Source organism: Heterodontus francisci, chromosome 17, assembly GCF_036365525.1.
Source record: "Heterodontus francisci isolate sHetFra1 chromosome 17, sHetFra1.hap1, whole genome shotgun sequence".
NCBI classification, from domain to species: domain Eukaryota; kingdom Metazoa; phylum Chordata; class Chondrichthyes; order Heterodontiformes; family Heterodontidae; genus Heterodontus; species Heterodontus francisci.
In genome coordinates, this window is record NC_090387.1 from 69,123,144 (window position 1) to 69,140,208 (window position 17,065).

At 47.1% G+C, this 17,065-nt stretch overlaps 1 long non-coding RNA gene across 1 annotated transcript; it reads left to right on the forward strand.

Moving 5' to 3' along the window:
- The first annotated feature begins 1,729 nt into the window (after positions 1–1,729).
- On the forward strand, positions 1,730–2,925 carry LOC137379216 (uncharacterized). The gene is made up of 3 exons (XR_010976766.1): positions 1,730–2,012; positions 2,210–2,287; positions 2,737–2,925. It is a non-coding gene; the product is annotated as an uncharacterized lncRNA (long non-coding RNA).
- Positions 2,926–17,065: the final 14,140 nt, after the last annotated feature.

Genomic DNA, 17,065 nt, shown 5'->3' on the forward strand with positions numbered 1-17,065 from the left:
TTGATTTCTGCATCTAGAGACAGGTTACTGGTGATAGTTGAGCCTAGGTAGGTGAACTCTTGAACCACTTCCAGAGCGTGGTCGCCAATATTGATGGATGGAGCATTTCTGACGTCCTGCCCCATGATGTTCGTTTTCTTGAGGCTGACGGTTAGGCCAAATTCATTGCAGGCAGCCGCAAACCTGTCGATGAGACTCTGCAGGCCCTCTTTAGTGTGAGATGTTAAAGCAGCATCGTCAGCAAAGAGGAGTTCCCTGATGAGGACTTTCCGTACTTTGGACTTCGCTCTTAGGCGGGCAAGGTTGAACAACCTGCCCCCTGATCTTGTGTGGAGGAAAATTCCTTCTTCAGAAGACTTGAACGCATGTGAAAGCAGCAGGGAGAAGAAAATCCCAAAAAGCGTGGGTGCGAGAACACAGCCCTGTTACACGCCACTCAGGATAGGAACGGGGTCTGATGAGGTGCCGACATGTTGAATTGTGCCTTTCATATTGTCATTTTTACAGAGTTACTGAAGATAAATCCAGTGTACAAGGTGAACATCATGTGCACTCCGTCCCCCTGGTATGATTCTCATCTCCGCAACCGGTCTGGCAGACAACTGGTTTGTCCAATCCCCACCAGATCTGGCTGGAGCAGATTACACACAATTCGGTTCTCCCCTGATCTCCCAAAACTGCTCACCTTCCAGGTTCATCCTGGAATACAAAGATAACCCCGGCTTCTTTACTCTACTGCAAACCCACTTCTTTGTAATATTCTCAACAAGATATCTTCAATAATTTCAAAGCATGACGGGCCCCCCATTTTACTTTTATTTTTAGTTATTTTTTCTTTATTACATTTTTTGCAATTTTTTTTCTTTGGTTTATTTCATTTCATTGTCGTTTGTTCAGTTTGCTTACCCACTTTTTTTTTCATGTTTGCACTTGCTGCTGCTCAATCTACAGTGCATTAACACCCTATCTGTACTAATTCCAGACTGATCCTGAAATCGGGAACAGTTTTAGCAAAACCAAGACCCGAGGGTGTGTAATCTGGTCCAGCCAGATCGCGTGATGAATGACTAAACCATTTGTCCACCATATCTGTTCACGTCTGCGTCCCTTTGAATTAAGGCAGCAGAGATGAGGCTGTAGCAAGGGGAATGGCCAAGGAGAGAGACAGTAATGTTTTTAGTGTTTCTAGGGCAGTTGAGCAAATCAGTAGCTGCAGAAATGTCAGTGAATGGAGGGCCAAAGGCTAGACAGTTGGAATTGTGAAATTACAGTTGTAAGTGAATTGGGAATAGTTTTTCAGGGGCAGGTACAAAAGAAAGTTGGGGGAGGCGATGGGGAATGGGGATGTGAGTGGGAAGTGATACAAAGAAGTAATCGGAGATGGTCTTCTCTGTGATTGACAAACTGGAAGTAGTGAGGCCATGTGAGATGGCAAGGTCAAGGAAATGGCATCGAATATGGGTTTGAAAGTTTATATGGAAGAGAAATTGTTGGAGGATAAGAGGACAGTGAACTCAGAGGAGTTTTGGGAAATCAGGGGAGAACCAGATAGTGTGTAATCTGCTCCAGCCAGATCTGGCGGTGATTGGACAAACCATTGGACAACCAGGTTGTGGAGATGAGAATCATACCGGGGGACGGAGTGCACACGATGTTCACCTTGTACACTGGATTTATCTTCAGTAACTCTGTGAATATTTAGAATCAGAAAGGATATCGAACTAAATTGCTGTAATTGAGAAATCTTTTTGGGACGTGTTGTGAGTGAAGGAGACGGGTGCAATTCAAACCTTCAGCCGCTGACTCACTTCGGTGCCCCGTGTGCATTCAGTCGGGACCGAGCCGCTCCTTCCCTGGTTTTGCAGCCGGTTCTCCACCGATCACAAGCCCATAAAACTCTTCTCGGATTCAGCAAACGGCACAAGATCGAGAAGTGCTGATTGGGTGAGGGCTGGAAGCTGGTGAAGAAGTTAGTGAAATGTCTGACTCGAAGTCCTGTGTGTGCCTGGATGGTGAGTGGTGTCTGGTGCAGTCCTTTCAGCACAGTGTCCCGGCTCAGTCTCACTGAGGGGCAGCAGCATTGGAGGGGAGGCTGTTTATTAAAGGAACTGCAGAACAGAATGTGACAAAGAGCCGGGGATCCTCCACACGGGGGGCATTTCCCAGGGTTTTAAGCACAACTCAATGTCTGTGTTTTTCCTCTTTTCAGGATCCTGCTCCTGTGAAAACACCTGCAGGTGCTCCGACTGCCGATGTCCCACCAGCAAAGCTGGACACTGCCAGAAAAGTGAGTAACTGTGGGAGTGTTTAAAGCTCCTCACATTGTATTTATGTGACTGATAGTTCTGGGCAGAACTCAGAGAAGAACACGATAGAAAAGGACAAGGTCCATGATTTCACCTGATTTAATTCCCATCAAATTTATGCAAAGTCAAATCTAAAGAACTCGAGGAGAGAATCCTGTTGGTTAAAGAAGTGTCTGAGTTTTACATCGGAAAGCGTTGATATTATAGATTTATCACTAGAGATAGTGTTGGAGAGATACTGACACCAACATATTCACCAAAACTCTCTCACACTGTGTTCTGATGTTGAGCCTGTTCAGTTGGGCCATTTGGAGATATGTCACAGATTAGTTTATGAGGGAGGGGCTGAGTGCTGTAATGGGAGGGTCTGGGAGTGTTTGAGTGAACTAATTCATTGTAAGTAATTTCTGCCTTTGCCCTCTCCTCTCAGGTTGCTGCTCTTGCTGTCCTGCAGGATGCACGAACTGCGCCAATGGCTGTGTGTGTAAAGGGAAAACCTCTGACAAATGTAACTGCTGCTCCTGAACAACAGGCCCTTCAGGCACAATATATGAAATATTGTCCATATGTACTGTATTACACAAGCTGCATGTCCTCAGTGTCTATGTACTGATGAGTTGTGTCTTCATATAAACTAATGGAAAGTGAATGAATTGTTTTTGACATTATCATTGTTGGTATCAGTAAATAAAAAAATTCCAAGTTCAGTGATAAGTGCCATTCTCTTCCTCAAAAAAGTGACATCTGTAATGACCGCGCAAGGTACAGGGAACAATTTAGAACCTATACAGGCCACATCGCATAAAATGATGCCTTAAAGGCATATTGCCATCTGGTGCAATCTTGTGGTTGTGGTTAATGCATGTGGTGATGGAGCAGTGTGGGGAATGGTGGAGTGACTGGCTGGATGGTGACGCTGTTTCAGTATTACAGTTCATGTCGGTGAGGATGGTACTTACAGCTTCAACATCAAGGCAGAAAATGATGGGATGTGAGGAATAGGATTCTTGTTTCTTTGTTGTGACTCAGTGGTGCTTCTCTGTTACATTAAGACGGAGCCCCCACAGAGCAGGAGACAAGAAATGCAACCTCTGGGGTTTATTGAAGCACAAAATGGATATATCTCAGTCAAATACATTTTTTTTCCAAAATTTACTTTATTCATGAAAATTTGTCAAAGAAGAAAAACAAAATTGCAAAACAGTGCAAAGCAGTTCAAATTTGACATTTCAAAAAGTTCAACAATGATCAGATTCCCTCGATACAGAGCATGAGGTGCCTCACAGAGCTTTCCATTCCATTTTAAATGCAATGTACATTTGTATTACACAGCAAAATTATATTTGGTGCATACAGCCCGAGGGGTTTTACACAGATTCCAGCCCCTCCGTACACTATGTCAGGAGAACCTTACACTGTGGCTTTTCCCCATTGAGCCTTTGCGATGGCTACCCCAATCTTTAGTGCGTCCCTCAGCACGTAGTCCTGGACCTTGGAATGTGCCAGTCTGCAACCCTCGGTCATGGACAACTCTTTGCGCTGGAAGACCAGCAAGGTTCAGGCAGAGTAAAGAGCGTCCTTAACCGAGATGATGGTCCTCCAGCAGCAGTTAATATTTATCTTGGTGTGCGTCCCTGGGAACAGCCCGTATTATGTATTACAGAGCTGCTTGGGGTGAGTCACAACAAAAACCACTGCTTCTCTTTCCACACCTGCTTTGCAAAGACACATTCCAGAAGGAGGTGGGCAACTGTCTCTTCCCCACCTCGAGTGTGGAGGGGGTGAGACTCTCAGCGTGTAGGAAGGATCTGACGGGCAGGGCCCTTCTCACCACCAGCAAAGCTATGTCTTGTTGCTTGTTTGAAAGTTCTGGCGGTGATGCATTCTGCCAAATGACTTTGACAGTCTGCTCAGGGAACTAACTGACAGGATCCACCATCTGCTTTCTCCTTAGAACTTTGAGGATATTATGTGCAGACCACTGCCTGATGGATTTGTGGTCAACGGTGTTTTTCTCCACAAACTTTTCCACGAAGAATAGGTGGTTCGACATGGTCCAACTGAATGGAGCATTCTGTGGTAATGTCATCAGACCTATCCTTCACAACACTGGGGACAGATAGAACGTCAGCACGTAACGGCACTTTGTGTTTGCGTACTGGGGCTCTACGCACAGCTTGCTGCAGCTGCACACAAAGGTGGCCACCAGGATGAGGGTGATGATTGATACATTTTGTCCCCCTTTATCCAGAGATTTGAACATCATGCCCTGCGGACACAGTCCATTTCCGCTCTGCAGACAAAGTGAAAGATGGCTCGGGTGACAGGTGCAGGAGTGGCTTATGGGCCAGACATGCGCCACATATAGTAACAATGTGAGCGGCTCACCCTTCATCTTTCACTGTCTCCATCAGGAGTCTGGACTGGTGTCCATTTGGCTGTCAGCCCTGCTGGATCATTCAGCTACATTGATGATGCAGTTGAAATCACTGCCTAGAATAACTGGCCTGGATGTGGCCAGCAGCAGTGGGAGCTGCTGGAGGACGGTCAGTCACTCACTGTATTGGACCGGGGCGTACACATTGATTAATCGGAACAGAGCGGTTTGGTACATGGCGTCTACTATGAGGAGGCGATTGCCCACCATCTCCTTAACTTCGGGTTGAAGTTGCCTCCCCGCAGCAGAATACCCAGGCCGGAGTAACGGGAATCATTTCCCCATGACCAGATCAATGGCCCGTGTGATCACCATTGCAATCATTGCCTGTAAGTGCTGAGGTGCGGTATCCCACACTCCTGTGGAAACAGTAGGTCAGCTTTGACCTTGGCAAGGTAGCCCAAGGTCGAAACACATCGTGCAGTGGAGTTAATGCTAAGCACGTTAATGGAAGCAATCTTTAAACCCATTTAAAGTGGATGTTGCTTACCACACCAGGTGTCCTTACTAGTCCCAGTCCTTGGGTGTTCTCCTGCATAACATAGTGTGCGCAAGCTGTTGCACATTTCCTGCACTCAGGAAAATCACCTGGTCACTCATAGGGGCTTTGTTCCACTGGGGTGACATTGGGGTGGGTCTTGTAGGCAACAAGGTTTGGACTGTCCTCTGCTGATGGTATCTTTTCCCTTTGTTCCTCATCGAGGATGCTGCTACTCCCGGTTTCCCAGAGCTGGGGTGCGCAAGGCATTTCACTGGTGCTCCCGGACTCCCGGAGCTGGTGTGCGCTGGGCATCTCACTGGGTTCAGCACTTTGGGATAGAAGGGTGCTGGGCCCATTGCTGCTTCCAGTGCCACAGAGCTGGGGGGCTTTCTCTTCCAGCACCTTTCCGTTCTGTGCTTCCTTTGCAGGTGCCGTCTTTCCAGCCCTTCGTCATCCGAGGAGGAGCAGCTGCTGTAGTCCGTCTCATAAGGACATAGGAAACAGGAGCAGGAGTAGGCCATTCGGCCCCTCAAGCCTGACCCGTCATTCAATACGATCATGGCTGATCTGCTCCAGACCTCAACTCCTCTTTTGTGCCAGCTCCTCATAGCCCTCAACTCCCCGATATTTCAAAAATCTATCTACCTCCTCTTTAAATACTTTCAGTGATTTAGCCTCCACAACTCTCTGGGGTAAAGAATTCCAGACATTCACTACCCTCTGAGAGAAGAAATTCCTTCGCATCTCAGTTTTAAATGAGTGTCCCCTTATTCTGTAACTAAATCCCCAAGTTTGAGATTCCCCCACTCGTTGAAACATCTTCTCAACATCTACCCTGTCAAGCCCCCTCAGAATCTTGTATAATCAATAATGAGATCACCCCTCATTCTTCTAAACTCTAATGAATAAAGGCCTACCATGTTTCGCTGTTCCTGACATGTCAACCCCTTCATCCCAGGAATCAGCCTAGTGAATCTCTTTTGAACAGCCTCCAATGCCAGTATATCCTTTCTTAAATACGGGGACCAAAACTGCACACAATACTTCAGGTGTGGCCTCACCAACACCCTGTACAGCTGGAACAAGACTTCCCTATTTTTAAACTCCAACTCCCGAGCAATAAAGGCCAAAATTCCATTTGCCTTCTTAATGACTTGCTGCACCGACATGCTAACTTTTTGTGTTTCATGCACAAGAATGCCCAGATCCCTCTGTGCTGCACTTTTTTGGAGTTTCTCTCCATTTAAATAATAGTCTGCCTTTTGATTCTTTCTACTAAAGTGCATGATCTCACACTTTCCTACATTAAACTCCATCTGCCAAGTTTTTGCCCACTCACTCAATCTATCTATATCCCCTTGCAGATTCCTTATGTCCTCATTACAAAATGCCCTCCCACCTACTTTTGCATCACCAGCAAATTTGGATATATTACACTCTGCCCCCTCCTCCAAGTCATTAATACAGATAGTAAATAATTGAGGCCCTAGGACTGATCCTTGTGGCACTCCACTAGTTACGTCTTTCCAACCTGAAAAAGATCCATTAATCCCAACTCTCTGTCCTCTGTGTGTTAACCAATCCTCAATCCATGCTAATACATTACCCCCAATACTGTGAGCTCCTATCTTGTGCAATAATCTCTTATGTGGCGCCTTTTCAAATGCCTTCTGGAAATCCAAATCCACTACATCTACCAGTTCCCCTTTGTCAACTCTGCTTGTTAAATCCTTAAAGAACTCTCGCAAATTTGTCAAACATGATTTCCCTTTCACAAAACCATGTTGACTCTGTTTGATTGCGTTAAGTTTTTCTAAATGTCCTGCTATTTCTTCCTTAATAATGGACTCTAGCATTTTCCCAACGACTGATGTTAGGCTGACTGGCCTATAGCTTCCTGCTTTTTGTCTCCCTCCCTTCTTGAACAGGGGCATCACATTCACGGTTTTCCAAATCTGCTGGGACCTTCCCGGAATCCAGTGAGGTCTGGAATATTGTGACCAATGCCTCCGCTAACTCTCCTTTAAAACCTTTGGATGTAGGCCATCAGGCCCTGGTGACTTGTTTGCCTTTAGTCCATTAGTTTGTCAAATACTTTGTCCCTCATGATAGAGACTGTTACAAGATCTTTCTTGTAAGATCTTTCTCGTCATCCACTGCTGGTTCCTAAAAAACTCCCAATCCTCTGGCCTACCACTAGTTTTCACTGCTTTGTATGCCTTAGTTTTTGATTAGATACTCTCCTTGACTGCTTTTGTTAACCATGGGTGGTTCACTGAGTCCTTCTTTTTAACTGGGATAAATTTTTGCTGAGCATTATGAAATATCTGCTTAAATGTCTGCCACTGCTCATCCACTGACCTTTCCCTTAGTCTATTTTCCCACCCGCTTTAGGCAACTATTTCTTCCGACCTCTGTAATTGCCCTTGTTTAGGTTGAGGACATTGGTTTGAGACCTGAGTTGCTCGCACTCAAACTGAATTTGCAATTCTACCATGTTGTGATCGCTACCCCCTAGACGATCCTTAACTACGATATCTCTTATTAATCCTACCTCATTACACATTACTGGATCTAAAATAGACTGTTCCCGGCTAGTTTCTACAACATATTGCTCTAAGTAAAAATCCCTGATGCACTCTACAAAGTCGCCTTCCATGTTACCTCTGCCAATCTGATTTGTCCAATCAATATGCAGATGAAATCACCCATGACAATTGTAGCACCCTTCTTACACGCCTGCGTTAATTCCCTATTTATACTTTGCCCTACAGTGAGGCAACTCCTCGGGCGCCTATAGATGACTCCCACCCGTGACTTCTTCCCCTTGCTATTCCTTATTTTCATCCAAACTGGTTTCACATCACGATCTATTGCACCTATATCACTACTCACCACCACACTGATACCTCCCTTTATTAACAAAGCTACCCCACCTCCTTTTCCTTTTTGCCTATTTTTCCAGAAGGTCGAATACCCTTGAATATGGAGCTCCCAGTCTTGGTCACCCTGCAACCATGTCTCTGTAATAGCTATCAAGTCATATTCATTTATTTCTATTTGTGCCGTCAACTCATCTATCTTGTTACAAATGCTGCATGCATTCAGATAAAGAACCTTAAGCTGTGACTTTTTACCATTATTACTCATTCTGGTTCTAATTTCTGCTGCACTCTTCTGCTTATATTTTCTGCCCCTTCCTGTTACACTTTGATTACCGTTCGCCTCTTCACTGCCCTGCACCTCTGCTTTCTCGTTCCTTTTTGATTTTTTAAACATCCTTTCAATTGAACCCTACTCCCCACTAATTAGTTTAAAGTTTTATTTACAACCCTAGTTATAGGATTCACCAGGACACCGGTCCCAGCATGGTTCAAATGAAGCCCATCCCAACGGAATAGCTCTCTCCTTCCCCAGTACTGGTGCCAGTGCCCATGAATCAGAACCCATTTTACCCACACCAATCTCTGAGCCAAGTTTTACTTCTCCAATCTTATTTACCCGACACTAATTTGCGCGTGGCTCAGGTGGTAATCCAGCAATTACTACCTTTGTGGTGCTGCTTTTTAATTTAGCCCCGAGCTGCTCATAGTCCCTCAGTAGAACATCTTTCCTAGTCCTACCTGTGTCATTGGTACCTATGTGGACCATGACAACTGGATCCTTCCCCTCCCACTCCAAGTTCCTCTCCAGCCCAGAGGAGATGTACTTAACCTTGGCACCCCGTAGGCAACACAGCCTTCGGGACTCCTTGTCTTTGCTGCAGAGAACAGTATCTATTCCCTTAACTATGCTATCCCCTATTACCACTATATTTCTCTTTTCTCTCCTCATTTGAATGGCACTCTGAACCACAGTGCTGTGGTCAGTTTGCTCATTCTCCCTGCAGTCTGTGCCCCATCCACACCGGGAGCAAGAACCTCGTACCAATCGGTTAAGGGCACTGGCTGAGGCTCCTCCAAAGCTAAATTCTGGATCCCCATACCTGCCTCACTTGCAGTCACACCCTCCTTTCCCTGACCATGGTCCAAATTTTATGTAATTCATCTAAGGGTTGCGTGTCTCCTGAAACACAGTGTCCAGGTAACTCTCCCCCCTCCCTGATATGTTACAGTGTCTGCAGCTCGGACGCCAGCTCATCAACTTTAAGCCGTAGTTCCTTAAGCAAAAAACACTTGCTGCAGATGGGGTCACCGTGGATCACACCGGCGTCCACCAGCTCCCACATACTACAGCTGCAACACATCGCCTGCCCAATCATCTCTATTCTATTTAATTAATTAATTTGGATGTTAAATATTTTAAAAGTGAATTTCTTAATTGTACTCTTCAGCTGCAATAACGTCTCTTGATTTAAACTACTTGGCCAATCAAAAGAGACACAGAAGAGATACCCACCAATCACCTACCTGTTTTCCCGTGATGTCACACTTTGGCTCTGTTAGGTAGAAACAGGGAGAAGGGGCTCCCTGCTGCCGGATTTTATCTCCCACCACCGCTGCCCTTGTCACTCAGGTCCGCTCTCCGTGCGCTCAGACTAAAGCCTGGCTCGGGTATAAAGTTAAAACTCGACCTGGGGCTGACCCAACAACAACCAACCCGAACCTGAACCCGGGCCCAAGTCATAATTTTTTTTAAATGCCCAACCCGACCCAAACCTGACACGTATAGTAGGGTTTGGTCGGGTAGCCAGGCTTTGCTGCAGAGTGCGGAGTCCAGACTGCACGTTTCCCGCCTTGACACCCTGAATGTTCATTTGAAGATTACTTCCCGCAGCAAGCAGCACCGTCCACGTCCAGCCCGACCCGACCCTAGCCCGAATGTTGGACCCGGAAGAGAGACCCGACCCGAACCTGACACTTCCCGTCAGGTCTGGTCGGGTTTGGGTCAGGTAGACACACTTTAGCTCAGACTTTAGCCTCCTCTTACCATTGGTTTGGGTGGTGGTCTGTTCCTTTTGTGGGTCTTGTAAACCGTGGAGCGGAGTCAACTCCCCCTTGGCCCCTTTATTCCCTGCATCCACTTGATCCTGGCTGTCACGTGGGACTAAGTCCTCTTAATTCAGGCTCAGGCTGGGTGTTTGGGATATCGGGTTACAGGAGAGCCACCCTCCACTTAATCCACTGGCTACAGTTAATGGCTTAGTACAAAGAGGAGGAAACTCAGTCCTTTCTTTAACTATCAATTTACTTTGTTCACATTGTTGTACAATGTAAGAATAAGGCTTATATACTTAGTTAGACAAAAGCATGCAACTCAAACTGAGTTATACAGTTAATAACAAAGCTAGCTAGAATTGATAAGCACACCCACTAGGTTCCTCTGACCTTTCCCTGACCTGGTCACAGAAAACAAAGGATAATACCCGAAAAAGGGGAGAGTTGACGCTGGCCAGGCGTTCCGTTCTCTCTCTCTTTTACGTCGTCGCCGCGTTGCTCACGCAGGGTCTTCCACTTCCACGATGGTTGTTCTCCAGAGTTTATCGCTGGCTCTATGCCCAAATAGCTCTATTCTTATTCTCCTTCTTATCTCTCCAAAACTGAGCTGTCTCTTTCCGGTTGGTTTAAGCCTGCTCACCTCGTTCGTATCTTCTCCTAATTGGCCCAGGCCCAAAGACTCCAGTATCACACTGTCTCCAAATAAGGCTCTTTTCCTGTGATCGCTCCTTTGTCTTGTCACATAAATTAATTAGTTCAAACTGGTTTTTACCAGCACAGGTCAGTGTCTGAGCTCCAGGTTACTACAGGTCACAAACAATCCAGCAGTTTGTAACTGATTCTGTATTTCTTGCAGCCCCTGGCCGACAGTCTTCTTCTTTGTGGGGTTTTTTTGACACTTGCCACTCACCCAGTTGTCCCTCTGCTGGCTCCTCCTCCATTGATTCTGTCTGTTGAGTAGGAGGTTCCAGGCACAGGGTTGGTGTTGGGTAGCTTGCTGCAGCTCCCTCCCCTTCTCCTTTTTAGACCGATTTTCCACTCTGGACGGAGGGTTGCTGGTCTCCTTCGCAGCACCAGGCACGTTCACTGTTCCTTCCTCCAGTCTTTCCTTGGTCCTTGCTGCCTGTGCATAACTGAGGCAGCATTTTGGGCTGGTCTTGAAGAGGTGGCCTGCTCCACCACTCAGGTTGCAGCACTTACTCTGCTTACAGTCCTTTGTCTGGCGGCCTTCCTGTCTGCAGTTCTTGCAGATGACTTTTTTTTTTTGACTTTTCAGTGGTCCAACATTTTTATTATTTCAAATCAACTTATATGATCCGCTAATGTTTACAGGGGCTTGGGATGAGGTCCATGTGGGATGTTGGCACCTGGCCTGAAATATGGAGGCGATGTTCAGTCCTTCCTGGCTTCTCGTGAATGATTTCTTCCCACATTACAGTGGATGGCACAGCTGACACAGTAATGCAATTTCACATACAGCTTGGGCAGCATCTATGCATCAAAGAAGCTGGCCTCTGAAATATTGCAGACTGCAGCAGCCTCCACAATGTTACAGATGACAAACTTCTTAATGGCTTTGTCTTTGGGGATGCAGCGGGCACAGTTCGTGCATCTGATAGGCACAACAAACTCTGCGCTGCCCCACGTAGACCAAGGAGCCTTGACTTCCCCCCGTAAGGGGAGACTGGCGTATGGGCATCATGGGATACTTGGCGTAAAACTCAGGCCCCGAAAACTTGAGAAGAGCTTGTCTGTGAGACACAGAAAATCACATGAAGTATCTTATCAAGAGGTAGACGAGGTCATGGGGAAGACAAACAGAATCACATGAATAATCGAATCAACAGGTAGATGAGATCAGGGAAGAGAGTAAGGTGGAAAGATGATGTAATTAAAAAAACAGCTCATCAAGTAAACCTCTTGTAACTGTAAAAATTAACTGCTCAAACATTGTACCAGTAGAACCCCTACGATCATTCGTGACAGTAGGACTTCTCCTTGCATGCTGGTAACAAAGATCGCTTGTTTGAACAAGACATCCAACTCTCAAGGTGTTTTTGGGTACCAGGGCAAGCCCTCACCCCTTACACCCCAAGAGCAAAGCCAGAGGGAGGATGGATGATGGCTCCATTGGCATCCACCTTCAAGGTCACCATGACCTGCCATTTGCTGGTCCAAATCCCAAACGGGTCCTTGACCTCGGTGCTGCTCCCGGCCACCTCGATGTACCTGGCGAGGAAAGTGAACACATCCATGAGGGGAACATAGAGGTTGTAGAGGTGGATTGTCACCACCTGGTTCCATTGCAACAGCAGCGTAAAGATCGGCTCCGCCATGAGGATCAACATCGACGCCTGGTTTCCTCTCCTTGAACACTTTCGGGAACTTGATGCACACCACCACGTTCTTGAATGTCACATCAAAATAGCCACTGCTAGGGAATTCCTGCAGGCCGAAGATATCTGCAGATTGGCATCCACAGCATTCAATCAGGACTTTCTTAAAGAAGAAGGTGCAGTTGATGAGTGCACCTCCTTTACGATCTTTCACTGCCACCCTCATGGTGTTTCTCACCCCTGGCCTGGAGCTCTTGTGTTTTTTGCAGCCATTTTTTGCTTGAAGCTCTCCCAGGACAGGCACTAAGACCCCAACCAACAGGAAAACAACAAACCTGGTAGATCTCCAATCCCAAGGGTGAAAGCCGTGAAACCAGCACTGAAACCCCCTGACAAATCCGGAAAAAAAAACACCACCTGCAGAATCAAAGCCCATGGTCGCTATCACGCCAGCTAAGTATCTCAGTCAATTTTTTTTCCAAAGATATACTTTTTTCAGAAAAACTTGAAAAAAATACATTACAAAACAGTTCAAAGCAGTTCAAATTTGACATTTCGGAAAGTGCAAAAGCGATCTGATTCCTTCGATACAGAACAAGAGTTTCTTCACAACTCTTTCCATTCCATTTTATATACAATGTACATTTGTATTACGCAGTAAAAATATGGTTGGTGTATACAGCCCGAGGGCTTTTACACAGGTTCCAGCCCCTCAGTTCACTATGGCGGGAGGACCTTACACTGTGGTCTTCCCTCATTGAGCTTTTGCGGCGGCTGCCCCAAGCTTTAGTCCGTCCCTCAGCATGTAGTCCTGGACCTCGGAATGTGCCAGTCTGCAACACTCAGTCGTGGACAACTCTTTGCTCTGGAAGACCAGCAAGTTTCATGCAGACCAAAGAGCATCCTTAACCAAGTTGATGGTCCTCCAGTAGCAGTTGATGTTAATTTCGGTGTGCATCCCTGGGAACAGCCCATAGAGCACAGAGTCATGTATTACAGAGCCCCTCAGGATGAATCGCGACAAAAAACCACTGCATCTCTTTCCACACCTGCTTTGCAAAGGCATATTCCAGAATGAGGTGTATGATGGTCTCTTCCCCACCACAACCACCTCGAGGGCAGGTGAGATTCCAGGCGTGCAGGAAGGATCTGACGGGGAGGGCCCTTCTCACCAACAGCTATGCTTTGTCTTGGTGCTTGTTTGAAAGTTCTGGTGATGAGGCATTCTACCAAATGACTTTGACAGTCTGCTCGGGGAAACATCCGACAGCACCCACCTTCTCCTTTCCCCGTAGGGCCTTGAGAACATTACGCACAGACCACAGCCTGATGGATTTGTGGTCAAAGGTGTTTTTCTGCACAAACTTTTCCACGAAGGAAAGGTGGTACGGCACGGTCCAACTGAATTGAGCGTTCTGCAGCAATGTGACCAGACCCATCCTTCGCAATACTGGGGACAGATAGAACCTCAGCACGTAGTGACACCTGGTGTTTGCATACTGGGAGTCTACGCACAGCTTGATGCAGCTGCACACAAAAGTGGCCACCAGGATGAGGGTGACATTTGGTATGTTTTTTCCCCCTATATCCAGAGCTTTGAATATCGTGTCCCTGTGGACACAGTCCATTTCGATCTCCAGATAAAGCAAAAGATGGCTCGGGTGACCGCCATGAGCAGGAGAGGGTTGTGGGCCGCACCTACGCCATGTACAGTAACAATGTGAGCACATCGCACCTAATGACCAAGTTCTTACCCACAATGAGGAGAGAATGCTGCTCCCACATGCCCAGTTTCTGTTTCACCATGTCTACATGCTCCTTCCAGTTTTTTGCATATTCCCCAGCCCCTCTGAACCATATCTCCAGCACCTTCAGATAGTCTGACCTGACAGTGAAGGGGACAAAGGAACAGTCAGCCCAGTTCCTCAAGAACATGGCCTCGGTCTTGCCCTGATTTACTTTGGCTCCCGAGGCCAGTTCGAACTGTTCACAGATGCTGATCAGTCTGCAAACTGACAGTGGATCCGAGCGACATCCATGTACAGGAAGGCTTTAACCTAAGTGCCTTTTCGCTGTCTGGGATTGTCACCCCTCTTATGCCTGCGTCCTTCCCAATGGACATAACTGGCAAGGCTCCAGACTTTACCCCTCACTGCAAGGTCCCTTGCATCGAGACACTTGACAGAGGCTGGGTTGAAATGAAGTACCAAAGACCATAAAAAAGAGGAAGAATATTTTGTGTGGTAGAAAATTATCTTTATTATCCCTGTCAACTAATGCTAGAGTTTCTCCTACATTACATATTCACCTGTTAATCTCTCGTGCTTCTGGGTGCTCTTTGTTATTCTTTTGTGTGCACTCCTATGCAGTGTCCCCCTGCACTGTCACCTGAAGTGGAGGCAGGCTGCTGACCTTGCTGCCCTTGGCTTGGGATGACCTTAGCAGTCGTCCTCTGGATGCCTTAGGCCTGGAGGGCCCCAGCATGTTGAGGGTATCCTGCACAGAAGCAGTACCATCCTCTGTCATCAGGGATGAAGGAGGATCTGGCAACACTGGCAGAGGGGCAGAGGAATTGCTGCCCACACCAGGAGCACCCTGAGAGGAGTCCCAGCAGTGATAAGCAGCAATTCCTCCTCCCTTGCAAGGCACACTTGTGCCTCGCTGCTGACCTGAGAGTGTAGAGGATCTGGTTGTGACTCCAGGTCCCCTGTCCCCTCTCTCCATCCCACTGCTGCCTTGCACTGTTGATCAGGACAAGGCCCTAATGCAGCCAATCACTCAATGTAGGATACAGCTTGTGTCAGAGACAGTGTGGAACTCAAGGCCTGGGTGCTCTATATTACCACCAGCTCTCGGGCACGCAGAGCATCTGGCATCTCTGCCAGATGTTGCCTGACCTCTCGCTGCAGCTGCAGCATTTCCTGTGATACTGGCGACACAAGAGGCACATCATGAGCCTGTGGCTCAGCATGGGCCTGGCCTCCCACAGTCCTCCGACTGTCAAAGGCCTGGGCAGTCACAACCTCTATCTGCTGCTCAGGCGCATCCGTGCTGAGTCCACCAGTTTGTGTGCCATATCTAACCGCGAGCACATACCCACCTCCTTGACAGAAGCTGTGCTGATGGAGAGTGCGGGGATCTAAGCAGACGATGTTCCTCTGAAGCTCCATTCTCCCCCTCAGAGATGACAGTCTCTACTACAGTCTCAGAGGCTCTTTGTGGATGTTCTATGGGACTTGTGTGAGAGAACAGAGACATTTAAGGGTCAAGGGTCTCCCCTCCCGACATAGCACACACCCCTACATTGGAGATCGCTGTAGGCACTGAATGCCTGATCAGCCGCAGGGCTCCATTGCTGCAGATGCACCCTTCTGCCCCATGGCAACATTATTCACTGTCTTGGGAAGGTGCCCTGTCTCTCCTTCTGCAAGGCTGCATCCATCCTGTGGCCATGCCAGCTCCATGATCTCCTCCACCATTGGGCTCAAGGCATCAATCTTTGGCAGACAACCGCCAGTCTTGGCACCCTTTCTGCGATTGTGTGCTATCTTCTAATGCAGACACAAAGATGAATGTTTTTTTTCTCCCAGCGGGACAAGCCCAAGACATATGCTGGTTGTAGTCGAGTGGATAATGATGAGGGCACACAGATGCCTCCTGCATGTGGCCCCTTTCCAGGGATATTTTGAGAGTCTCCAATGACAAAATGCTGCCTGAGGCATGGTGAAATGGTGCTGAAAGGTGTAGGACAAGTTGACAAGGCTGTTAAAAAAGCATATGCGATGCTTGACTTTAGGAATAGAAAAACTGAGTAAAAAACAAGAAACCTATGGTAAACCTTTGTAAAACACTCATTAGGCATATGCTGGCCTATTGTGCTCAATACTGGGCACGAATTTTGAGGAAGGACATCAAAGACCTGCAGGGTCTGCAGAAGAGATTTACTAGATTTCTACAAGGAATGAGGATTTCAGTTAGCTGAAGAGAATAGAGAAGTTAGAGTTGTTCTCCTTACTGCAGAGAATGTTAAGGAGAGATTTGAAAGAGTTGTACAAAACCAAAATTGTTCCTATGGCAGAAGTCATAGAGTTATACAGCACAGAAGCAGGCCCTTCGGCCCAAAGCAACTGCGCCGACCATCAAGCACCTAGCCAATCTAATCCCATTTTCCCGCACTTGGCCCGTAGCCTTGTATACTATGGCATTTCGTCTAAATACTTCTTAAATGTTGTGAGGGTTCCTGCCTCTACCACCCCTTCAGGCAGTGTGTTCCAGATTCCAACCACCCACTGGGTAAAAAATTTTTTCCTCAACTTCCCTCGAAGCCTCCTGCTCCTTACCTTAAATCTATGCCCCCTGGTTATTGACCCCTCCGCTAAGGGAAAACGTTTCTTCCCATCAATCCTATCAATACCCCTCATAATATTGTATACCTAAATCAGGTGCCCCCTCAGCCTTCTCTGCTCCAAGGAACACAACCTCAGCCTATCCAATCTCTCTTCATAGCTGAAATGCTCCAGTCCAGGCAACATTCTGGTGAATCTCCTCTGCACCCTCTCCAGTGCAAT